The 27,116-nt window shown below is 32.3% G+C and overlaps 1 long non-coding RNA gene across 1 annotated transcript; it reads left to right on the top strand.

The window, feature by feature from the left end:
• LOC127703886 (uncharacterized) lies at positions 1-25,246 on the top strand. The gene is made up of 3 exons (XR_007983107.1): positions 1-93; positions 8,804-8,929; positions 25,128-25,246. It is a non-coding gene; the product is annotated as an uncharacterized LOC127703886 (long non-coding RNA).
• Positions 25,247-27,116: the final 1,870 nt, after the last annotated feature.

The following is a 27,116-nucleotide window of genomic DNA, read 5'->3' as shown; positions in this document are numbered from 1 at the left end:
GTGATAAGGAATTTGGAATTTGTACAGACACCACACCTGGTTACACGTGTAGTTGTCAAAATGGATATACAGGTGATGGATTTACATGTTCAGGTGAGATTATACCTACAATCAAATGACCTCTCGATATGTTTCATTAGAATGAATTTCTTGGTCAGTGCAATGTATATAGTTAATGCATGATTTACTTTTCAGACATTTAAGTAACTTTTATCAACCAGTCGTAGTAATATAAGGAATTACTTATATTTTGGAAAATTCTAATAATAGGGGTTTATAAATTAGATAAGACAATAGTTTAAGGAAGTGGTAGGAATCATTCCTGATAGTGATAGTAAGTTTTTCGACTTTCTACACTACACTTCTACACAATCTTTTCAAACAAATGGTTTTTTTCTTTCTTTTTTATTAAAAAGCTGATTGCAAATTTATTTGCTGAAACTGATATAAACCTTATTCTGAATTGATAACATAAACGGTACCAATTTTACTGCCTCAGATGCACATTTCGACAATAAATGTCTCTTCAGTGATAATCGAGGCCAAAATATTTAAAAATCCAAATCTTGTTCAAAAAATAAAGAGCCTATATATCAATAGAGACAAAAAGTATTGCCAAAGCCGGGCAAGAAATCACAACTACACATGAGGGAAATATGAAATATGTGAGATTTATCGCTATTTTACAAAATTTTCCTTTCATCTTACTGACTGATAATTTCCTATCTCAGCACAGTAGAGTGATATGAAAAATTATCGCTAGAAACTAAGGGCGCACAGGCTGTTGTCAATGAAATTAACAACGTCGTCATAGGTAAAATAGCGATAAACAGATTATCATTGGTCATCTCAACTCGATTGCTTTTCTCACTTTCGCCGTACCGGCTCAAGCGAGAAAATCAATCTCGTTGAGATGACCAACGATAATCTATAAATACTTACCGGAAGAGAAATGAGATATTTAAAACTGTAAATATTCTCCTTAAAAACATATTTCTACGTTTCTGCGATAAAGTTTATCGACAGGTTGTATGTATTCCAATGGACACCACTGTCCGATGTCAGGGGAGGGTTATGCGCTCGCAAAAATGTTTAACCCTTCAACATTTTTTATGTGTGTGGTCCAAGCCAGGAAGCTGCAATTCAGGGGTTGTTGTTGGTCACTGACTATCATAAATAATTGTTTTTTTTTATTGTTTTGAACATAAATTAGACCGTTTATTTCCTTATTTGATTTTTTTTTCAATTTATCACGATGGGCCTTTTATAGCCTACTATACGGTTTGGATTTTGCTAATTATCAAAGGCCGTACGGTTACCTATAATTGCTTACATCTACGTCATTTGGTCTCTGATGAATAGTTGTTTTATTGGCAATCATCCACACCTTTCCATTTCTTATATTCTTACCAAACGCGGATCAAACACTTGTATTTCTTTTAGTACAAAATGTAGATCTTTTTTTAATGTTTTTGATAATATTGTCACGGGTTTCGGTAATGAGCGTGTGATATATATATTACCGTTCAAAATACTAAATATCCCAACCAAACTTCGTTATGGGATAGGGAAACATACGTTTTACGACAGAAGAATAATGTTATACATGCATACGATAGATAAGTTTTTGAAATTCTAATGATGTTTGCTTTTATGACAGGATTTTATACAATATAGTTAATTTATTCTTTGATGGTCTATTTCTATACTTTAACTCTAAAAATCTTCTCAAACGGGATAACTCTGCCTTTTAGTCCTTGTAGATGGGTCCTTAAGTGCGATTCGGACACAAAAGATTTTTACAGTGTTTTTCTCTTTTGTTTACCCTGGTATTTATATCTACTTAATTTTTGCTTTATCGAGAAAGTGAATACTATATACAGTATGCTCTATCAACGCCAAAAACTTTTATTTGTTGACGTCAATGTCAAATTTACTATCTACTACACCTTTTTTGTTGGCGTCTTTGCTAGATAAATTTGTATGTTTGTTTGATTTTTTTCCGTTGATTGATAGCGTTTGATTTTTTCAGTTTTTATGGATTTCCCCTTTTTGAACTTGCCTTGGAGTTCAGTATTTTATTATACTTTTTTTGTATTGTCGAGTCGACTTTAGAAACTTTCAGTTTTAACCAAATATGTAAGTCTTAAAAAAATCAATACGAGGATTTCACCCATATGTGTAAATGTTCCCTTTTCGGAGTTTTGTCTGACTAGAACTTAAAAGAATAATAATGTCTTGTTCTGAATTGCTCATGTTTTCATAATTATTGCTATAAAATGTGAGAATAACGTAAGCATATTTTGCAATTGTTAAGCTTAAGCAAGCTATGTTCTAGTTTTTAGTCTTGTCTAACTTTCATATTAAATAAAATAAACTTTCTTTGTACCTTCATTTTAGTCAATGTTCTGTAAGTTCCAATACTCTGTTCTTTTCTCTTTGTCTGTCAGAATCACAGAACCCCTAAATTTATCCCGCTTTTGTTTTTATACAGACGCTAAATAGCTATGGCAATTGCTAAATTCTACCTATCACTATAGTGTCCCCAAAGCTTCTACTACGGGTGGCGCGATATTCGCGTTAGGAAACAGCCATAATCTTGTATCTTCACCCCAACTTCTCTTTACTTCATCCAACTATGAAAATTATCTTATTTCTGTTAAACAAAGATAAACCAGGCTATTGTTTCCACTTTTCGAGCCTCAGAAAGTTTCCTTCTATTTTTACCAAATACGCACATGCGCAAAGTCAACTTTCGAATACACATCCTCAATGGGAATTGTACATCAGATGCTTGTAAACATCGACCGATAGGACAGCAATTTTGAATAAAACGAAACCTTGGCTTGCTAAATAGGTAAAAACAAAACAAGTCAATCTTACTTATATAACCTCTGAGACAATGTCATGTTTGTAATACAAAGGAATAAATCCACTCCAACCACGAGACTTCCAACTTCTTGTATGATCTTGTATGCAAATTACGATGACTGATCCACATGTTCTGAATTTGACAAAACCCATTGATTTTATAATTAAATGGCACACAGCATGAAATAACTGTAACATATGTTACTGTTAAGCTTAAAGATGTGTAAATTAGCTCACACCAGTTCTCAACAAGAAATGATTGTAACAGGATGCTGTTACGAATTCGCCCAAACGGAGCTCCCATAACTCGTCATTCCCAGGGTCACCTGACATTGGACAAAGTCCAGTAAAAACTAGTTTGGTCCAGTAAAGTGATATGTATAAGGGACGCCTGGGGACTGACCCTGTATATCATTCAAATCTTTGTGAATATATGGTTTAGGGGTGTGGATCTTGACCAATTACAAGATATTTGAACAAATTCAAATGACAGGGGTTGGGATGACCCCTCAGGTCTTACCCTGTATACCATTTAAATCATCTTGGTTTGACAAGCCAGAATATATATGGTTTAGGGGTGGAGATCTCGACCATTTACAAGATTTTAGAACATTGGGGGTGGGGGAAAATCCCATGGAGTTCTATAGTTAACCCCTCCTTCCGTTTTGCCCCTAAAAGTACCCCTTTATAAACCCCATTGCACAAACAAAACCCTGATTACACCACTAGACATGTTAGTCTAACATATTGTGAAACCCTAATTTAATCTGAATAGCGGTTTTGGTAGAACGGGTGTGGACAAGTTCAAATTTAAAAGCGGCAGAAGAAGAAGAGGAAAAAGAAAAAGAAGAAGAATGACTAGATTTGTAATTGCTAGCAATAACGGATGGCACCCTCGTCCCCCATTGCTAAGGTAACGGCAGCCATTTTCAAAATTATTGAACTATTCTATACCAAGGTGCACAGCTGCACATCGGGGTCCTCATTATAGTAAAGTTCCATCAACATTGGTCCATTAAATTCAGAGAACTAGCGCGGATAAATAGTATGGAAGAAGAATAATAAAAATTAAAAACCAATTGTTCTCTGTTCAGAGAACAATTGAAGGTCTTTCCACTGCTAACGATTTATTTTGATATGAAAATATTATATTCGGTTTAAAATGTCATTTCCAGTGTCAAATGATAGGTTATTCTTATCTGATTCCAAAAATATATGGTTTCTACACACTTTTGTAAAAATAGCTACTTCTGGTTTACACAAGGTTACTTCCGGTTTGCTTTTTCAAACTCATATGGCTTGTAACCTAAAGCACAGAGTCCTATGGCTTTATGATATATAAATATGAATTTGAAGCAAAGTTCAATATCTAGAACGTCCAATTAACCTATGACCTTGACCTAAATTTCAAGGTCATAAACCAAGGACCTCGAATCAAAAGACCTTAGGTCTTTAATATGTTTGGTTAATGAATTATATCACTTTACGAATAATTGTAGATATAAGAGGGGCGAAAACTCCCATCAAATGTTTACGTACCCTTTTAACTAAAATCTACGTGTTACGACATGTCACAACTCACAATTCTGTAAATATATGTTGTCGATATCTTATAAGATTTCTGAAAATTAGTGATAACAAGCCAAAATCAAAATTTTGAACATGATCTTGAGCTTTGACCTCGACCTGATTTTCATTTTTATGGACCAAGGACCTCAAATCAAAAGACCATAGGCCTCTATCACTAATGGTTTTCCAGTTACAAATACATTTCACTTATATCAAATACAAAAGGGGAAATAACTCTCATATGGAATCTCTATACGGCTTCGGTCAAAATTAAACGAAACATCCTTAAGATATAACGAGCAATTTGGAAAAATTAATTTGTCGGTTTCTTAAACGGTTGCGAAATTTTAGAAATAACAAGAAAAACAGTGTTCGGGGAGATAACTCTTATATGGGAAAGTATTCTGTTACGCAGTGTCAGTTTCAAAAGAGTAATTACTGTTCGATATCATATTCCAAATATCTAAGCAACATCATGCGAAACAACAAAACAGCGAAGGAAAAAAATTAGGCGGAAGAAAAAAAAAATAATCAGAACAAAATCAATAGGTCTTTCCACGGAAAAGTGGAAAGACCTAATAAGAGAAAAAAAGAAACGTAGAATAACAATATGTCACCCCAATCTTAATGCATTAAGTATAAAACATTTAAAAAAAACTTATAATGGGGCAGTATGAAAGATTTTTCCTTTTTTGAATTGTACATTTTTGTTTTATAAAATCTCCAATACCGATTTTGGGACAAAATTTCAAGGAAATTCAAGCAAATACAACGTATATGATACAAAAAAGTAAACATGCATTTAGTCTATGAGGTAGAAAATGGTTAATGCAGTTACGAAATGGTCAAGGTACGAAATGGCAGAGGTACGAAATGGTCAAGGTACGAAATGACTTGCTACCATCTGAATCACCATAAAAACTATTTCAACAAAGAAAAACAAAATGGCATATAGACACTCAATTGACAAAGTACAAAAGCAACAAAGGAAGTGTTAGAGTGTAAACGTTATGATATAAATATGTCGGTTATTTGGAAAAAAAAACAATTATCTGTTCAAATTCAGTTTACATTTTTGAATGAAAAATGTCTTTGTTAATTCTCTGTTGTTCTGTTGTTCGGTTGTTCCTTCAGCACACTGATAGTATTTAATTGTGTTCCCGCTAGCAAAAAAAGTGTTCACTAAGTGGTATCTAGATATAAGAAGATGTGGTATGAGTGCCAATGAGACAACTCTCCATCCAAGTCAAATTTTATAAAAGAAAACCATTATAGGTCACAGTACGGTCTTCTGTCTATAAATCGGTTGACGAATTTGCTGTATGTGAACTGTTCTTCTTTTTCGAAGTGACATTCCTATTTGCTCATTGTAATCTTATCCACAATCATTACATGTAATTATGTATAAAAGATTTTCAGAAGCGCAAGTAAAGTTAGTTTTTATTTCAATTATATGGCCTTGTTTAAAATGAAATTCAGAACCTTCAGATACATTTTTACAAATTCCACAATGTTGGTCGTCTTCATTCTTAACGGAAGGTTCACTGTCCATCATCTATATATATATAAATAGATTAAAGTAAAACGTGATGCTATTTTTAAGGATTGCTTCATTTCCAATTAATAATAATAATAATAATAATAATAATAATATCAATATTTAAAGAGAGTAACTCATTTGGATTAAACCAACTTCCAATAAGGCTCTCTACATACAATATCAACTACATCAATAAAACATAATTAATCTACTATTACACACATATAAGCAATAGATGTATATATACACAAATGTAACAACAACAAAAAAAAAGAAAAGAAAAAAAAAACACCTATAGTATACACTGTGGCTTAACTTATAAATTTCACACTTTTAAAAATATAATGACTTGTAAGAGTATTTGATTGCAGATATAGTTTTTGATTTTTTAATTTCACTGGATAGTGAATTCCACACTTTTGGACCACTAAAAGAAAAACTTGATTTGTATAATTCTGTTTTTGATTTAGGGACCATAAAATTATCTGATGATGAAAGTCGAGTATTGTACGATTGTTTACTATTTGTAGGCACAATAAGATTTGATACATATTTTGGTGCCAGTTCATGTTTTGATTTATACATTAATAATGACTTGTGGTAAAGTACATGTATTCTCTTGGTAACGAGAATAATTCCAGAATCCTTAAATAGTTCAATAGATGGTTTACGAATATCGTGTTCGTTTAAAATAATTCTAGCTGCCCTTTTTTGCAATTTTGTCAACTAAAAACTTGTTCCCCATACTGAACAACAGTAATCCAAATGTGGAAGAATATACGCATTGTAAAATAGAATTCGTGCATTATGATTCAAGTATTTCTTGATTCTTTTTAATAAAGCTAATGAAGAATTAACTTTTTTTGATTATATGATTTATTTGATCATACCAAGAAAGAGTGGCGTCAACAAAAATACCAAGGACATTTTTCACAGTGACTTTCATTAATATGTTGGCCATAAATGGATATATTTAATGTGTCATTGCACATGACAGACAGTTTTTGTTTTGAACCTATACACATTGTCTTAGTTTTTGACACATTAACTACCATTTTGTTTTCATCAACCTAATGTCAAATAGTTTCTAATACAACATTGAGTGCCTGACTTATATTCCTTTTGTCTTTTCCAATTACAGAAATAGTGCTATCATCAGCAAATAGATCAGTATTATGATTAGGATTACATAAAGGCAAATCATTAATAAATATTAAGAATAATATAGGACCTAAAACTGACCCTTGAGGTACACCTGCTTTTAATGTAGATACATCTGAAAAAGTATTTGAAATGGATACGCCCTGATGTCTATCAGCCAAATACGAAGTAAACCAATGAATTGAATTATTAGAACATTTATATATTTGTAATTTTTGAAGGGGCAGTTTATGATTTAGAAGATCAAAAGTTTTACACAGATCCAAAAATACTGCCCCTACTGAATTTCCTTCATCAATGGCTTTTAACCATTTATCTAACAAAGACGTCATAGCAGTTTGACAGGAATGGTTTGCCCGAAAGCCTGATTGCATGACATACAATAGATTATATTTGTTTAGAAAATTCATCAAATGAGTTTTTACGTGTCGCTCAAGGATCTTAGATAGTAATGGTAAAATTGCAATAGGTCTGTAGTTAAATACATAATTTTTGAACCTTTATTTTTAAAAACTGGAATAACTTTAGCCAGTTTGTATAACGATGGGTATACTGATTTTCTGATGCTTAAATTAAAAATATGACATAATGAAACTGAAATAATTTTGTTCCGTCCGTCATCTATATATACCAATTTTGTTTCGTCCGTCATCTATATATATATAGATGACGGACGGAACAAAATTGGAAATGAAGCAATCCTTAAAAATAACATCACGTTTTACTATTATCACATTAATGCATTTTTTCTGCACCAAATGCGCATTTTGACAATAAATGTCTCTTCAGTTATGCTCTATGCCAAAATATTTGAAAATCCAAAACTTATTAAAAAATTCAATAGCTTATAAACCAAAAACGACAAACAGTATAGATTATGCCTGGCAAGGAATCAGAGCTTTGCATGAGGTAGAAATTTTCCTTAATTTAGAACAATTTCCGAAATTTTGAAACAGCAAAAACAATTTCACGCCTAAATTTGAGTATAAAAAGCTCATGTTTTCAAAGTTATTATTTAAGTAGACTATAAGCACAAGCAATAATGCAAAATGTGAAATATGTAGAAACAAGTCATAATCGAATCCGTAACAGCTTTATCATCCATTGACTGGGTAAGATTATGTAAATGTTCGTCCGTTACGTCTGTACATGTATGTACGTTTACTATGGACATTTAAAAGCATGGGGTGACAAGAGGTTTCTCAACGCCTAAAACAAATAATTCGAAAAACATACCTCACGAGCAAACTTGTCATTTGATTAACATTGAATAATTGAACATTCTTTACAGAAATGTTAGGTAAGTTTGATATCAAAATTATTTAAAATAAAAATTATCAAGCTTTTATTGTAAAAAAAAATATATTAACAAAAATATCGAACTCGAACGTTATTTCAAAAAGGTGACGTCCATAAACCCTGACAAAAACCAAAAGCTCTAATATATCAACCAACGGAATGGCTAGAAAACTCACACATTAAACAATGGAATACCATTTTAAATCGAGGAATGGAAGAAGTAAGGTCACCACAATCATCTAAGCGACCATTTGCATTGCAGCGAAAAATCTGATGTTTGTTAATTATTTTGTGATATTTTAGTTTTACGAGTTGTTTCGCGACTTTTGGACCTTATATAATCAAATATTTATCTTTTCACAGATTTAAACGAGTGTTCACAAACAGATAGGGGGAATTGTACACAAGGTTGCTTGAATAACATTGGCAGCTTTATTTGTTTTTGTGGTAATGGTTACACATTAGAAAATGATGGAAAAACATGCAAAAGTAAGTATTTACTCATTGCTATGAACTGTATTGTTTGATTAATATTTCGAAATAATTCCTCCCTTGTCTTGCTAATTTTGATATGGATGGGTATTATATTTAAGAAATAATTCCTTCATGTCATGCTCTATACTCATTTTAACATGGGTAGGCATTATATTTGTCGATATTTTACACTAAGCGTCAGCGAGGTGTAAAATATGGTCAAATTTAATGCCTACCAATGTTAAAATCAGCATAAATCATGACATGAAGAAATTATTCCGATTCTAATAGGACAAATACGGTATTTTTATAGGTCGAAGCGTACGAAAATACTTTAAAAATGTTAGGCTGTTCCCGTTTCCTCCCCATGACGTATATACATTACATTTTCATATCTAATAAGTTTAAAAACTAATACCAGGGTAAATATATGTTGTTTGAATAAAAATATATAATTCAATTCAATATTTATTGGAAAGAGCACAATAGAGGCATGTTCCGAATACAGACAATAATAATATTAAAACAACATATAAATGAAATATAGATGCATGTAACAGCAAGTCATAAGTAAATTCTATGGATACCATAACATTCTAAGTATATTCTATGAATACCATTACATTCTAAACTCATATCAATACCATACACATATACATCACGATTATTCTAAATTTTCATAATTTTACTTAAAACACACAATCACCTATATAAGATATATATGTATATGCACAAACTACTATAAAGGATTATTATCTGATGAAACAGTATGGTGGTCTCTCAAATCAAGAGCTTCTTCAATATACATACAAAGATAATAAAGTTTATGTAAGCATCTAATATATATATTTTTTATTAGGATAAAGTGAAACTAACGGGAATGTAAACATTAGGTTTGAGCGCATGTGTCAAACGTAGTTTGTGCTAATTAGAACATGGCTTTGTTTAAAAAGCGTAATAAGGACGTCATATTAGAATTGTAAATATCTTTTACAAATTTAATGCGTACCCATGTTAAAATAAGCAAATGCCTTAAACAAAACTCGTCAAAGATACCTGGTTATAAATGGTTACGGAAGATTTGCATAATTATAAATGTAACTTCAGACCATATATATGTTAAAGGGGCATTAGCTACGAGATATAATAAAAAATAAAATATGATATTTCTTTTTCAATCATTAATGAAAGTGAAATAGTGAAATAACAATTCGCTTCTAGCAGCCAGTTTGGTTCATTTTTGGCAAAATAACCTAAAAAAATTGCTGATGAATTTTTTACCTGCAAATGAATTATTCCACCTCACTGAATCCGTATTCATATGACCTTCAATTTAACCCTTTCGCTGGAGATGGGTTACGCATGTATTCAGCTGTTAAAAGGAAAAGAATGTCAATATTGAAAGTGAAACAAGGATGAACCATTTGGGTGACCGATTTGATCCACAACAAAATCATTCTTATACAGGTAAAAACGATGATAAACATACTTTAAACTACAATATGAAATCAAACACACCAAGAAAAATCCAATTGCACGTGGTCACTATCTATTTATATTTATATTTATGTTTATGTAAAATCAATATTTTTTTAAAAGAAAAAATGAATGTTGATAAAAAAAATCAAAGGAAGTTTTTGAAAAAAAGCCACAATACATTCATTAATAAAAAAAAAGTAAGCATCTGATTTTGAAACGATTGTAATTTTACAATTTATTGATGAAGTCATTATTAAAAATTATACAATTTTAGAACAGCTGATTTATATAACATTGTGTGATTTTTAAAATGAAGGAATTTTAGATGTATAAGTATTAAATTATACCTGAAGCAGAAGAAATCTAAATTTTTGAATAATTTATCCTTTTTTGTTATCACAAAATTATCTCATTGCTATTTCATTCCATCTGTTGAAATGACCATTAAATATGATTTAAATTCCTTTTACTAACCATGTTAACACTTAAAGTGAGCTCATATTAAGGTTTGATTATTACAATGGGAGGGGCTAATTTTGTGATGTCACTCGAATTAAGGTTTGAATATGTTTAACATTGGTCAGACAACACTTGATCATGTTTTATGAACATTTAAAACCCTCGGCTACGCCTTTGGCTTTAAATATTCATAAAACATTACCAAGTATTGTCTAAAAGAGGGACGAAAGATACCAGAGGGACAGTCAAACTTATAGATCGAAAACAAAATGACAACGCCGTGGCCAAAAATAAAAAGACAAACAGACAAATAATAGTACAGATGACACAACATAGAAAACTAAAGACTAAGCAACACGAACCCCACCAAAAACTGGGGGTGATCTCAGGTGCTCCGGAAGGGTAAGCAGATCCTGCTCCACATGTGGCACCCGTCGTACCTATACGGAAACCACCTCGACGGTAACACGTTCATCCTTTGGGCACTTACTAGTAATATTTTCTGTAGATACTGTTTTTAATATACTTTTGTATGTTTTTTTGAAGTCAGCTTAGAATCTGTATTTTGACTGTTAGTCTTTAAAGCCGGATTAACCCACGGTTGTAAATAGTTAAGACTCATCAGTGGCGCTCGAATCAACAAGTTTTGAAGGCAAAATCAAACACGAAATGACGAAGAATTATTTCGATTGTATTAGGAAAATTCAGAACATTTTTTCGTTCAAAGCGAACTTGTAACTCGAAAGACATTTTGATTGGAAGCAAAGAAAGTTCTGGAAAAACAACAAATTACGAATTAAGGTAGATGTCTTAATGTTAAACGATAGATTTTTCTTAAACTTCTGTAAAAGAATTCTTGGTCAATGTACTTTCGAAATTTCAATATAAAAACTGGGGTCACGGACCATGTTTTTTCGTTAAAACATTGAAATAAACGATCATTTACGAAATCGCAGTTATTTTATAAGGGTTATATAGGGGAACATATTTCTTTCTTATTGAGAAAACATTAAAAGATAGAATTGGTTAAAATTCAATGAGAGACTTGTGTTTCCAAAAATAATTCCGAAATATTAAATAAAAATAGGGGATCACGGGTCTTATTTTCATGAAAAATAAAAAAAATCACTAATTGTCCTATCAAATTCAATATAATTATCTGCCCTTGATTTTTAAAGGATTTTTCTGAAAATTTTAAATTCTTAACGACATTAAATTGTTTGATGGATTTAAATTCTTTAAATTTCAATTTTTAGATGTTTCTGTTGTATATTGTCTGATACTTGGTAAAATATTAAAAAAAAACTGTTTTTGCAATATGACCAGAAGGAATGCTCAGAAAAAGACACTCGATCTAACTTAAACGTGTACAAATATAAATAGAAGTACATTATTAAGGATTTTATTGAATTTTATGACGAGCCACTCCCAAAGAAATGTCCATTTTGATTTCCAGCGTCTTCAAAAAATAATTGACGTTGCAGTTTCAATTGTGACGTCAATCACGGGAACCCAATGTTTGATTGAAATAAAAACATTGGTTTGTTTACAAAGCGAAAGAAGGGAGTCTTATAAGAATAATAGTTATTGAACCTTTCAAAGCATAATGTGTTGAATGTATCATAATATACCACATTAAACTTTCTTGCAAAAAATAAGAAAGAAAAGAATTGATTAAACATTATTTCACGTTTTTAAGTTAAGGGCATACGATACAGTTTCGATCCCACTGTAATGTTTTTACAAAAATTTGCATACAAGCTATTTTTAACCTGGTCAATTCAAATATGTAATAAAAAACATACCTTCATGTGCTATATTTAGAGATAAATGTGGTCGAAATTTTAAACATTTACCTAAAAGTTCGGTTTCTTGGACATTTCTATCTTTTTGATAGGCATATTAACTTTTTTGTTTCAAAAGACAAACACATGCGGATTTTTGTAAAACTATTTATAATATCTTCTTTACAAAAGTATCCTCTTAATTTGTGTAACTTTTCTTTGAAAATAATTCATTTTTATTAAATTTTCAAGATTTTAGAAAAAAAGAAGGAATTTTTGGCTGTATATTTATATAATTTAAAAAAAAATCATCGATCATTCATAAAATTGGAAGAAATAATCTTCATATAGTATCAAGTCAAATGTCATTTTAAAAAAGAGGGGTTCATGTACCCGTTTTCAGGCTAATGATTAAAATCACTCGAAAAAAGCATCTTTTCCCGATATGTCGCAGTTTGACGTCGCGAAAAATAACATTTTACGTTAGCAACGTCATTACTTCCCCTTTAACTCTATCGTATGCCCTTATTTTTGTGCACTTCCAAAATATTGGCCACAAGTTTGGTAAGTTATAAATAAATTGTCATCTGATTATCAATTGATTAATGCAACCACTTTAAACTATGGATACAAATTACAAAATGTAAAAACAATATTATACAACTTTTACAAAAGGTCAGATGTTTTATACTTTCTTCCGAATCATACTTTATATAATTTAATTCTTCAAACCTAATGCAACATATTACTAAAATGAAGTCTAGATATAAACACAGAAAGTGCTCTTAATCGAATAAGACTTTTATATGATGAAGACATAATATTTCGACCAGTTTAATTGAGGTCTGGAGCTGGAATGTCAGTATATCCTATTAGTCCTTTGTTAAATTGTGTTGATCATTGTCATTTTGCTTAGTTTCTACAGTTACCTATTCTTACATCGGACTCGGACTTCTGAGTGTTACTGTGCCTTTTTATGTGTGTTTGTTCCACATGGGTTAGAGGTAAAGGGGAAGGGTTGAGATCTCACAAAACATGTTTTACCCCTCCGCATTAATGCACCTGTCCCAAGTCAGGTATCTCTAGCCTTTGTTAGTCATATGTGTGCTTTTTTAAATTTTGATTCATTTATATGTTTCGGAGTTTAGTGTGGCGTCCATTTCGTTGAACTACTATACGTTATTGTTTAGGGGCCAACCGAAGCCCGCCTTCGTGTGCGGGATTTTTCTCGCTGCGTTGAAAACCCATTAGTGCCTTGTGATGTTTTCTGCTCTTTGATCGGTTTGGTGTCTCTTTGACACATTCCCCGTTTCCATCGTCAATTCTATTCTGGTACCATATTTTGTTGAGATGTTATCAGATGATCATTTTCTTTCCAAATTATGATATGATGGTTAAGCCGCTTTTGATAATTTAAGTGATTATTATTGAGGTCAAAATATATGTGAATATTCATAGAAGCTTGTAAGTGATTCTGTGCATTGTAGGTTTTGGATGTCATTATATAACACTGCAATATAGTTCAGCGGATCTGTGACAAAATTGTGGGTTTGATGATAAAAGCACCAAATTTGGCATGGTAGTAGTTCTTGGTGTTTCAAACAATATTAGCTATGGACTCACCTTCAAATTTCAAAATGGCGGCCTTTTTTCAAGATGACCGCCATAAAATATAAAAATCAACATATATCATTTATATAAGGCAAATTTAAGGGAATGATAGTAGTTCTAGGTGTTTAGAAAAATATTAGCTATGAACCCAGCTAAAAAATTCAATATGGCGGCTTTTTCCAAGATAGCTGCCACAAAAAATAACAAAATCAACAAATATACAACGAGGGATCACGTATAGACACTGGTGTTTTTCCAATAATTAAGCTAGACTTAACAAAAATGTATACTTTTCGTCTCGAACAGTTTTCTCTGTGATCAACTGGAAGAGGACATAGTGATGATCTAAAAATTGCAGTAAATCCCTGGCTTGCCAGGCCATTAACAAGGCAGGTGCTTTCCTCGTTGCAATTAAACAAGCAACCGCAACAATCTGCTTGTATGACAACATTACTTTAAAAAGCTGCACATGCAGGTAGTTCAAAAAGACATGATGTAGGCGAAAGTCTTTTCAACAGTCTTTAACCGTTATTCCATTAAGGGAAATACGACGCTATCCATTTCAAAGTTACTGCTGTTTTATTTCTTTATTCTTCTCTAACATTACATTCAACTGAACTAAAACCATCTCATAATGTATATAGGCCTTCTACTGGATGCTAGGACCAGGAAAGGAGGTACTTAATGACAAAAAGTACAGTTTAACTCTGTCGTTTATGAATGATCCAATTATCCATTTATCTACAGTGATAGAAGATTTCATTTATGAAACATTCAACATTGAACATGTGGTTCCTCCCGCGAAACCTGTAGATTTTACAACAGCAGCCGAGGACAATATTGACAACAACAAGAGTTCAAATACGCCTAAAGAATCGTTACATTGAACGACAATTTCCATATTTCAGCCTTTTCCTAGTCTAACTTGGCAAATTCGCCATAACCTTTTGCTTTGAAATATATGCATTTCACTTACTAGTATAATCTCTGGTAATTTAACCAATATATTATGCGCCAGCACAACTATTCATAGTATTGCTATAATTTAGTATATATTTTACTATATAATCAGATATATCCTTATATAATTAATACTAACCAAATATGACCATGCGTATCATACTTGCATCTAATAATACACGTTTTATGGACATGTACTATATCAATTTTCTAACCAGATATATCGGTGTATGCCAACCTAGTATAATTAGGCAATTGTGCAACTATATACATGGAATAAATAAGTTAACTAAATGATAACACAGATGACCTGAAGCAGATGATAATGAAAACACTAAATATGTCTGGACAGCATTCCACGCCTGTAGAGCCAAGACAAATGGTTATCTGCCTTCATATATCAGTCCGCATTCAGGAAGAGATCAAATCTGTCACAACGATTCGACATTCCATGAATACAATCCAGCAATGTGTTAATTTTTTCCAAGACATGTATCAATTATCACTTGTGATCAATCGTTTTTTTTTTTTGCTTTGCAAAATCGGAACAGTGGAACTGGGCAAACATATTTCTAGCAGAACAAAGAATAGTTTTAATTTAGGGCTTCATATAAAAATAGCATAGAAATGGCATCGATCGTTGAGAACCTTATGTGATTGGTTAGAAAACAGTGGTTGAAACATAGAACTTAATGAATAGCAGCTTTTTTAAGAAGCTCTCATGCACCATGAACAAGATATTTTCATAAGATTACAGTAGGTGTACTTTTTATTCTTATGCAAAGATCCTGACATAATTGTTACTGAGGAAAGAGACCCTGGTGAGAACTATGTAATATTCAAAGAATGGAGTTATAAGAGGGAAATTGACAGTCCACTTAACCACAACTGGTCTGTAACATTAAAGATTGAACTAGACATTTTTATGTGAGATCATTAAGAGAATGTTCCTTCTAGGTGTATAAAGATTCCATTATACTGCTTATTTATTAGTTCTTTGCATTTGTCTATCAAAATTATGACTTCCAGTACCCGTGCGCGATATCATACAATTTAAGTGTTGCAAACGTAATTTGAAAATGGTAAATGTAGATCAAGCCCATGAGTAGAATTACACACTTGTAAAAGGAAAAAGTTGGGGCAATTAGATTGACCATCAATATCGCACAACTACAGCATTTAATAGTGTTTTGTCTAGAAATGGACATAATAATTAACAAGTTTCAATCCACCTTTGAAATAGTATAACGTGATCATGTAATCCACATGATGTTCTACACCAGGAGCGGGTTAAAAGCAAAATCACAACATTCTCAAAGCATGTGAAAGCTTTAGGCGGGGGAATGTATCAGCCATTTACCTAGAGTGCTACTTTGAGTGAATGCGGATGGCATATACCTTCTTGGACATTTATCACAAAGGTATCAGCCATTTGTAATGAGGTAATAACAGATATAAAATGGATGTCACAGTAGCGCGAGGACAATGATTTTATGTACGGTCCTGTTTAAAATGTGGTGGGCAGTGGAGCAAACACTAAATGGACTGTCCTTAAGAAACATTTTGAAAACTGTTGTGAAAATATGTTTTTGTTTAGATAATAAAAAAGATAGAGAAGATACTTGGGTTCTCAAAAATCATTAGTAAAACAAAACCAGATAAGAACAAAAAACCCAAGAAAAGGACTAACACAAATCGCTACACAAAAATCTAAATATTGAGCAATACCAACCCCAAATCGGGGACGATCTCATGTACTCGAGAAGGGTCAGCAGTTCCTGTTCAACAAGTGCCACCTAACTAGGTGCTCTTGTTTAAATAGATAGATGAGTCATATCCAGTTATTAGGCATATATCATATAATAGTGGATTTATAAATATCTCTTTTCTAACCCTTAAAATTCACAAAATATAAAATATTTAAAAAAACCTTGGTACATGTAAATTATCTAAAACTTGACCGAATGTGAACGTTTGGGATGAAATAAGGTTTTTCATGCCTGTACGATGAAAAAACAAGACTTTCACTGGTTGACAACACAGACATTGAAAAATAAAGAGCAAATAACACAACATTGAAAGTATAAACAACACGAGTCCCTGTTCATCAAAGCTAGGGGCCAACGCAGGTGTTCGGAAGGGTTTTTATATTTTGGCCAACTGGTAGCACTGGTGATGTTACTCATTGCCAGTAGAAATTCGGTGATAAATCGTATTTATTTATCATCTTGATGTTACCACAATCGAGGAAAAAAAACGGATTGTGGCAAGGAGAAGTGAAACATATCCATTATCATTTGTGACTCAGATGGTACCTAATGGTCAAACAAATTCTGATGGCGTCCCGATAATTGTTCGAAACTTTCCACTTATGGGACTTTTGATTAAATTTTCTTAAAAAATCAGCAAAGCCTTGACTCAGTTTTGTTCATTTTCAATTTTTGGCGTCCATTTTGAAATTTTCCGCCATTTTGAAAAAAATGAAGTCTTATATAACGTCATGATTTACTAAAAACGTTGGATTACATTTTATATCTTTTTAAAATATTTGGTTTGACTATAATTTGCTTTAATATATACATGGTTGTAAAATTTCGACTGATTGGCAGACATCTTGAAAATGGCCGCCATATTGGATTTTTCAGAGTGGGTCCATAGCTAAAATTGATTACCACGCATATATATACAATTGTGCAAAATTTCATGCTTTTATCATCAAACCCACAATTCTAAAAATATGCACGAATCAGCTGAACTTATATTGCTAATGTAATGTTTTTCATCTCAGGAATCAGTAGTTTCTGCTAATGTTGTTTCAGTTGAACAATCCTCAGAGAACTCAAATTTTATAATATTGATTAGCGAGCACCATAAATAAATGATTTTAAATTTGTGAATTATTGCTCCTACTAGAGGTTGGTCATTTAAAAACGTATCCACTCATATCAGATACGTTGACGTTAACGTAAGTGGAGATATAACAAAACACAATATTTGATCCCGACTTTACGTCTGTGTTTCGCATCTAAACTCTTTATTCTCTTCATTTCATGGAAACCTATAGCTAAAACAATTAAACTGTTTTACTAGATTGTCAATGGTGGGTTTTTGTGAAAAGGGGGCTCTATCCTTAGCTAACGTAGGCATGTGAAAAACAACAGCTATGGGGCAATGGCACGAAGACAGTAAAAATTACCAAATGCAACACAGAAAATAAGATAGTATAATCATATATGCATGCCTGGTCATTGTGATTCAATGGAAAAGTTATACAAATCGTTCTATTTTAGTTTCTCACACTTTTATTCATTAACTTGAAGCACTTTTCTTTTTGACATAATGGACTTGATATTGGGGGCCAAATAAATCACTTACCGCGCCTTCCTTTTGCGATCTCCCTTTTTTTGTTATTTCATGCCTGTTTTATGGTTTTTGCCATTTCCGGTACGGAGCTTTGTTCGCTTCATTTCTTAATCTTGCATTACTTTATATTTAGAAACGTACCATTTGGAAATCTTAAGTTTAATAATTTAAACTTCTTCTACATTCTGTGTGGCTCAACATAAGGTGCAAGCGATTCGGTTATGTTCAAGACGCGAGATAATTAAACTTGGACATTTATATGTATTACACACTTTCACACATAGTGCCACGTACCTCGTTAGCGCAGCTTCTACACATATTCAACGATATTTCACTCAAGGATAGTACCACATGTTATTTTAGTATGTCCTCAGATACGTATACGTCAACGCACCTGATACGATTGGATATGTTTTAAATTGACCGACCTCTACTATAAATGTTTCAAAGAAGACTAAAAAAATCAAGCATGGAAAACATAATCTTGCATCAGATATAAAGGTACTCACTCCAGATGTCATATCATATTTTTTTTAACACTTGATAATAGATTTATTGCACTAAAGCTGTTAACAATGACCTTACTGCTACAGCTTTAACGGTAAGTTTCCCTGATAATATTATATTAATATCTATAAGAACAGGGTTTCATATAGATAAGTATTCTTTTCATCTATTTCATTTTAGAATGATACAATAACATACAATGTACAACTTTAATACAGTACCCTAATCCGAAAATAATTATCCACTGTCCCATCATCTCGTTTATCAATTGCATGATTTAAGTAAACAGGCACTTTTTTCTGTCAATGGGGGGTTTACTATCCACACTTGTACGAAAAATCACAAGGCAGCTAACGAAAATTTTCTATGTGTTCGGTTCCACTGATATTTTCTAACATTCCTTTTCATTTCTCACGAAAAAACACACAACAGTCTGCTGGTAATTGATTTATCTTTACAATAAAACATGTTTCGCATACCTTGAGAATACCCCTCTTACAGAATAACACACTTGTGACGATACTTATTGATCTTTTCCAGACCCCACTGTTTATGGGGAACCTTTCTTTAAATGTTTTTATCAATTTCAAGTAACATTCTTCGACTCGCCTACCACAAACGTCAGAACAAGCTAATTGTGTAGTCTGTAAATGTTTTATAAAAATATTTGAGTTCATTATCCTTAGGGGATTTATTTCATCTAAGTCCAATATCCCTCTTAACCGACCAACATTGCCATTAACCCTTATTATCCGATTCTAATCTTTTGATTTAATGAGATACTATTTTTGTTTCCTGACCTTCGATGGTATTTAATAGTTTAGAGCTTGGCTACGTAATTATCAACTTGATTCGTGTTGCTGGCAATTGTATGTTGTTGTTTTTTTTTCTAGATGTTAACCCGACTGCGATGACGGTGTTAAGTATTTGTATGAAGCTTTATATTTTAAAGGGTTGAAGAAGACCTGGGTGAATCATACCTTGCATGCAGATGCCTTATGTAACGAAAATTACGTCTGACATGTTTCTAATGTCACTGACCCCAATTTCATGATAAAGCGAAAGCTGAAAAATTTTGTATAGTTTCATGGGAATTTCTCACTCATTATGAATTATATGATACAAAATGTACATGTAACTACTTTGTTATATGGGATCATTGAAATGTATAAATGTCCGTTTTTGTAGTTTTGTCTTTTTCTCGCATAATAAAGATAATAGGTTACCTTCATTTGGTGTATGCATAATATGTTGATTTCCGTCTGTCATTTTTCATCTAACCTTCAACACATTTGAGTGGTCAGTGTTTAGTTTGTGTGGCTCGGTCAGTTTCTCAACACAACAACCAACTGGTAAACACCATTGTATGTGTGTAATGCTTTTCAGGAGTACATGTCTATCTGGTAAAGTTCATCTGACATTGACCTTATTGTCATGATTCAATAAGTCAAAGTTTAGTTTTCGTGGTTTGGTTTATTTCTCACACACTTTAAGCATTATATCAACTATATGGTGTATGCGTTAGGTGTACATGTAAATCTGGCAGCTTTAATTTCATGTTTCATTGTAAAGTGTTCAAGTTTTCCTGATTAAGTCTAAAATTGAGAATGGAAACGGGGAATGTGTCAAAGAGACAACAACCCGACCAAAGAACAGAAAACAGCACAAGGCCACCAATGGGGCTTCAACACAGCGAGAAAATCCTGTTTATCAAATACTTTATGCAAGAGAATAATTTATGCAAGAGAATACTTTATGCAAGAGGTCAATTATAAATGACGTATGAAATAATTGTAAGGTGGAAATGTGCATATCAGTCTGGTAGGATCATTTGACCTTGACCTCATTTTCATGGTTAATTGGTCAATGTTTTCATTCTAATGTCAGTTTCTTATATACTATCATCAAAAGGTAATTTACATTTGATGAATGAAATGATAGTATTATGTCCGTCTGGGAGGGTTCACCTGGCCCGAACCTCATTTTAAGGGTTCATTGGTCAATGTTTAATTTTCAAGTTTAGGTTTGGTTCTCATATACTATAAGTCAACTATATATGTTGTATGATATGATTATAATGTGTATATGTTGGTCTGGCAGGTTTCATATGACCTTGACCTCATTTTCATGAGTCATTGTCAGATACAAATGGCAATAAGTTAAGTATATTTTAGAAATAGATTAAACGTGGTTGCTAGGTGTATAAATCCCAGTTTAGTTTAAACATATTTTATTTGCTTAAATATGCAAAAGAGATGAGACACAGGTTATTCAAACTTTAAAAAGTATGCGTATTCTCCGATACATGCCATTCTGGCATGGTTCACATGACTGTGTCTTCATTAACAAGGAGCATGGATAATTTTAAATTTATGTGATGTATGTAGTTAACCCTTATTCCTAAAGACTTTCAAAATAAATTCAATCATGATCAGCAAAGCAGGCGAGACATTTCATCGTGTGCACTCTTGTATATTTTTCGGATGTATGGGGGCAGCATATCAACAGAAAGGCAATCCAATCGATCTATTTTCCACTATAAAACTACACGGACAAATCATTTAAATTTTAGAACAATCTTAATTCAAGAACGTCATTCAGTTTAACGAGGACTCAGTCCGTTGATCTGCCTGTGTATAAATATAAATATAATAAGATGTGGTAATCAGACAATTCTCCACCAGAGACCAAATGACATAAAAGTTAACAACTATAGGTCATATGAGAAATGTCCGTTGATCGAGTATTCTACGGGTCCGTTGAAATTAAGTAAGTCGTAAAGCATTGCTCTTTAGTAGATTGACTTTTTTAGATTTTGTCGTAAACTTGTTGTTTTTCACAAATGAAATTGGGTATTTAGCAAAATGGTTCACCAACACAAATAGAACAACGGGAAGATTAAAAGTTAACTATCTTTAATCTCTAAATAAAAGTGAAAGGTGACAGGAAACTCTTTTAAATCTTCATAACAGTCTTTTTACAAATCTAAGATAAAATAAGTAAAGCGGATATTATCATCGAAATGTGCAACTTAACCTGACAAGAGCGCCGAAGAAACTTAATGTCATCCTGAACAAAGAATGCAAAATATAACATTTTTTTTTTATTAGATTACTTGTAAAATTCCGTTCATGAGTAAATTGCATTCAACTAAGTCCGTTGACAAATTGTTACCATAAAAATCTTCGTTAATTTGATAATCAAAGTTTCTTATTTTTAGTATTTTAGGTGGTTAAATCAGTCCGTGTACAATTAAATATTATATGAAATACAATGAATATTCTTAAGGATTCATTACCACGTCAGGAACATGCCTACCGTGTGTCCTCTATATATATACGAATATGTTCAGTTCTTTGAATTCTTCTTTTATAAAAACAAAAGATGCTTCAATCTCTCTTTTAATCGAGAAAGACGATTCAAAGATAGAATTTGCTATAAAATGCACAAACAGATTTTAATTGTTCTACTATCCACCGATATCGGTATTAATGACTATCACACTAAATGAAAAATAAATGGTATATTATTTTTTTTATTTAACAAAACCTTTGACCAATTTATGCCATGCAAATCTTTGGAAGAAGGTGATATATAATCTTGTTCCTTTATCTTTTAGAGATGAATTGATGTTGGGAAAACAAGTATATTCTGACAAAAATATAACTAAAGATGTACTTAAAGAAATAAGACAAAAGTGTAGATTCTGTCTTATTATGATGTGATGGCATAAATCTTCGCTAAGAAAAGTTTCAGATAAAAAATGACCGATTCTGTATTGGAGCATAACTAGGCACCGAATATTCATCTTTTGTGGGGCATGAGAACCAAAAAGACTCCAACTTTCTCATTGTAAAGTTTCCATCTTAATGTAGCAAAATTCCGTGAGCTCCTGTATATATATCAAAAAGTCGCCCGGTCGATACCAACCATTATTCCCGTAAAAACGTGTGTACCATACCAGATTTTTTTAAAGGGGATATATATCTTGTTATGGTTTTTAAAGTTGTTTTTTTTTTCGCTGGCTTAGGGAGGGCTTTGTTTTGTTGTTGGCTTTCGGGGATAAGGCAAATTTTGCCTGAGACAGGTCAAATATATGCTGGGTATTTTGCACCAGGTGAAGCCGCCCTAATACTTTAACAATAGTCATAAGACTATCTGCTCACACAATGATACTATACATTTTCTCCCTTCCCTTAATTTCATCGTAACTGCAACATTGTTTGTAAAGTTCATCTTGATTGGGAATCGCCACAAATTTCAGGGCACCAATTCAAAGAATAATGGTTTGAAATTGTGATTACTAGAGCAACTTTTACTTAATGTGCGTCTTTTAACTGTTAAAAAGTTTCAGCGGACAACATGTTCATACTTTGATCAGAAAAATGGGTTCTCGAACCTAGCAACTATGCAAACACAATAATATGTTTTCTTTTACATGATCATACGCTGTATAACTGGCTCTATACGATCATGTTTTCAGAGTGTCAATCGCACAGTCTCCTGTGAACAAATTTGTATATGCACATTGCTGTTTAAAAACATTATTAACCACGACTTCATTCATACATTTTTGTATTATTCAAAATTATCAGTCTATATGTGTTCTACAAGGGTACCCAATCCTTCACCTTTCATTTGATACCTTAATTACTAAAATGTATTGTAAATAGTTTGATATTTACACCTATGCGTACGAACTATTTTGTTTTAAATATGTACTACTTTCAAGTATGTTCTCGGGCCCGATTTGGTGGTGTTATATCTTACAAAGTCTGTCCGAATCATTTTGCAAAGAATTCCGCTCAAACCGGTGCTAGAGACCGTCTTAAACTTGCAGTGAGGTGAGAGTAATTTTTGTTCCGTGTTGAAGGCCTCACTGTGACTTTCAGATGAAGAACAGCAATAAAAGCGCTGTTCCTTTACATTTTGTTTGTTTTTTGCTGTGCATGTACTGTTTTTGTGTTATGAATGGATACCCCCACATCCTTTGTTTTTCTATTATATAAACAGATTTCTTCTTTAATGAAAATTTCGGTACACTGCAGTACGGCAATGATGCTTCACACATTTCTGTTCTATTGATTCTCATTGGAAATTATCATTTTTTTTCTTATATGTTTTTGACTGTTTTAACCTGTTTATTGGACATGATAATGAATATGTGAAAACTTGTCAATGTTTTTCTTTTTATTTTGTGTCCCTTTTAGATCTTAAGTTTGTTTTCAAAATTTAATCAAAATAGCGGTTGTTGTACAATGTTAACTTTAACTTAAGGATGTTCGCTCTTGTTTTTGAGTTTTTGTCAGATATTCGGAATCCTCTAGTTTTATCCATGTAATGCCATCAAATATTTTTGCCCACTAACCTCTACTCTTCTCTCTATAATATGATTACATATAGTTTAAAATGTCATCTTTGAATGGCTTATATCTCGAAAACAAGGACACAGACCCTACATTTTTTTCTGATTTTTTAGTTTCTATATTTATATACTATCAATTTATAACAGTCTTTCAAAAAGCTTGTTAATTTGAAACAGAGGAGCGAACATCCTTAATTTTCTATTCTGTGTTCAGGAAGACCCTGTTCCCAAAACTTTAAGTAGCATTCCGAAAACCTTTTTATGAATGCTCAATGTTTAAGGTTCTTATCAAGAACTCTAAGCCGCTACTGTTGACTTACTTGATGTTTTGTTAACATGCTTTGCCAAGTCTGTCTATTGACTATAATTACGAACTCAGTTTAATGATCATTATCAGCTATAGAAAAATGCAGACAACATTAGCACAGCCATATTTTTGTTGTTTTAATAATTTTTTCAATTTTTAATCAAATATTCATATTTGATTAAAAATTGAAAAAATTATTAAAACAACAAAAATATGGCTGTGCTAATGTTGTCTGCATTTTTCTATAGCTGATAATGATCATTAAACTGAGTTCGTAATTATAGTCAATAGATTAAGATAAAAATCATCACTATAAAAAAAATCAGGTATGAACCAGTGAGTTGATATACAGAAATGACAATATAATTTCTGTTTCAGATATTGACGAATGCGCAAGAGATATTGATAATAATTGTTATGACAGTACTTTATGTACTGACACAGATGGTAGTTACGCATGTAATTGCCCACCTGATTTTGAATTGAAAGCCGATGGAAGAACATGTCAATGTAAGTATTTGTATCAATTTGTACATTTTTGCAATTAAACTTTAGTGAGTCCTTCAATCAACTTTTCACATTTTGATCTTTGATATTTTTTTTTTCGGATACTTTTTCGCGTTTTGACTTTTCTAGCCCTAAGACGATTTACTTTCGCGATTTTCCAACGTTTTTATTACATTCATATACAATAATATCAAAAGATTGATATCGGAACGACGATTTATATTCGCGTTTTTTCGACCTAAATGTTGAGAAAATAAACTGCTAGTGAAAATAAGTTAGTAACAGTGTATCTTTGCAGGACTGTCATTCTGTCGAAAAGATTTTTTTCATGAATTCTTAAACAAATTGAATATCTGATGGTCGTTGATATAAGAATAAGAAGATGTGGTATGTTTGCCAATGAGACGACTCTCCACCACATACCACATGAAGTAGAACGTAGAAGTTTATCTATAGTTCAGCGTGTGACCTTTAACAATTAGCAAAATCCATACCGCATAGAAAGCTATAAAAGGCCACGAAATGACAAATGTAAAACAATTCAATCGAGAAAACTTATGGCCTGATTTACAAAACAATAAATGAAAAAAAAAATTATATACAACAACAAATAACAACGACTGAATTACATGCTCCTGACATGGTACAGGCACATACAGAATGTGACGGGTTTAACACGTGTGCAGGCGCCAAACCCCATCTAACCTAGAAAGTAGTGTAACAGTATAACATCAAAACCAACTAAAACAATCAGTCGAAAAGGGCTTAACTCATCAGATCGATACAAAGCACAAAAAATACAAAAAAAACAAAAGACGCAAAGTATGAATATGAGAGTACTCGCAGTTACTGACATCTATTTCTAAGCCAAAAATAACTAATATTCTGATGTAAAGACGTCATTAACAGTCAGAGAAACTTGTGCAATGCCAAAATATAGATATCTACAGATTGTAGGACCGTGAATGCACATATGTGTATAACAATAATATTTAGTTTTGTTTTAATTTACTAATGGCAAAATCAATAGGTATACCGATAAAAACAATATTCAAATTGACATGTATTACGATCGGTTTCATCGAGTGAAAAGCACGAAAGAAAGCACAGACCAAGTGAACGTTATCTATAAAAGTAACCAACAATTCTTTAAAAGCCAAAATAACTTAAAAGTGCCTTGACTGAATTTTGATTGAAATTACAAATATCTGCATGTATATTTCAATCGAATTCAACACAACTTATAGTGCTTAAATTTCTAAGCAATTAATGAGAAATTCAATATGACATGAGTTATTAATTGTGAAAAACATATAAAAAAGAGTATTTTTGTTTCAGCATTACATAAATGTGAACCAAATAATGGCTGCAGTGATACATGTAACAGAATCAATGGAACAGATACTTGTGCATGTCCTTCGGGATATGAATTAGATTATTCTGAGATAATCTGTCGAGGTATTTTTTTATTTTTTTTATTTCTATGTCATTGCCCGACAAGGACATTGCTCATTTTGCCTTTGATCTGTCAGTCCAAAGAGTAAATAGAAAACCACTTTTCACCTTTACTTTGACAACAAATTAAAGCTTTGTCCCATTGATTGATCATATCACTGACAGATATTGACCTAACTCAATGATATTGTATGGCACTAGAACCGCCTCGATGGTCTAGTGGTAGCTTGCCGTGGGTTCGATCCCTAATCATATCAAATCAAAGACCTGGAAATTGGCATTTGCTGCTTTACCGCTGAGCACACAGCATTAAGAAGTAAGAGTAAAGACATGTTAACCCGGAGCCAAAATAGAATGTCTTCCTGCGATGTCGTCATCATCATCATCGAACCCTGCACTAAAAGA

Source organism: Mytilus californianus, unplaced genomic scaffold (assembly GCF_021869535.1).
Source record: "Mytilus californianus isolate M0D057914Y unplaced genomic scaffold, xbMytCali1.0.p SCAF_1, whole genome shotgun sequence".
Lineage (NCBI taxonomy): Eukaryota > Metazoa > Mollusca > Bivalvia > Mytilida > Mytilidae > Mytilus > Mytilus californianus.
Note: the sequence above shows the minus strand (reverse complement) of the source record. Positions and strands in the feature narration are given on the sequence as shown.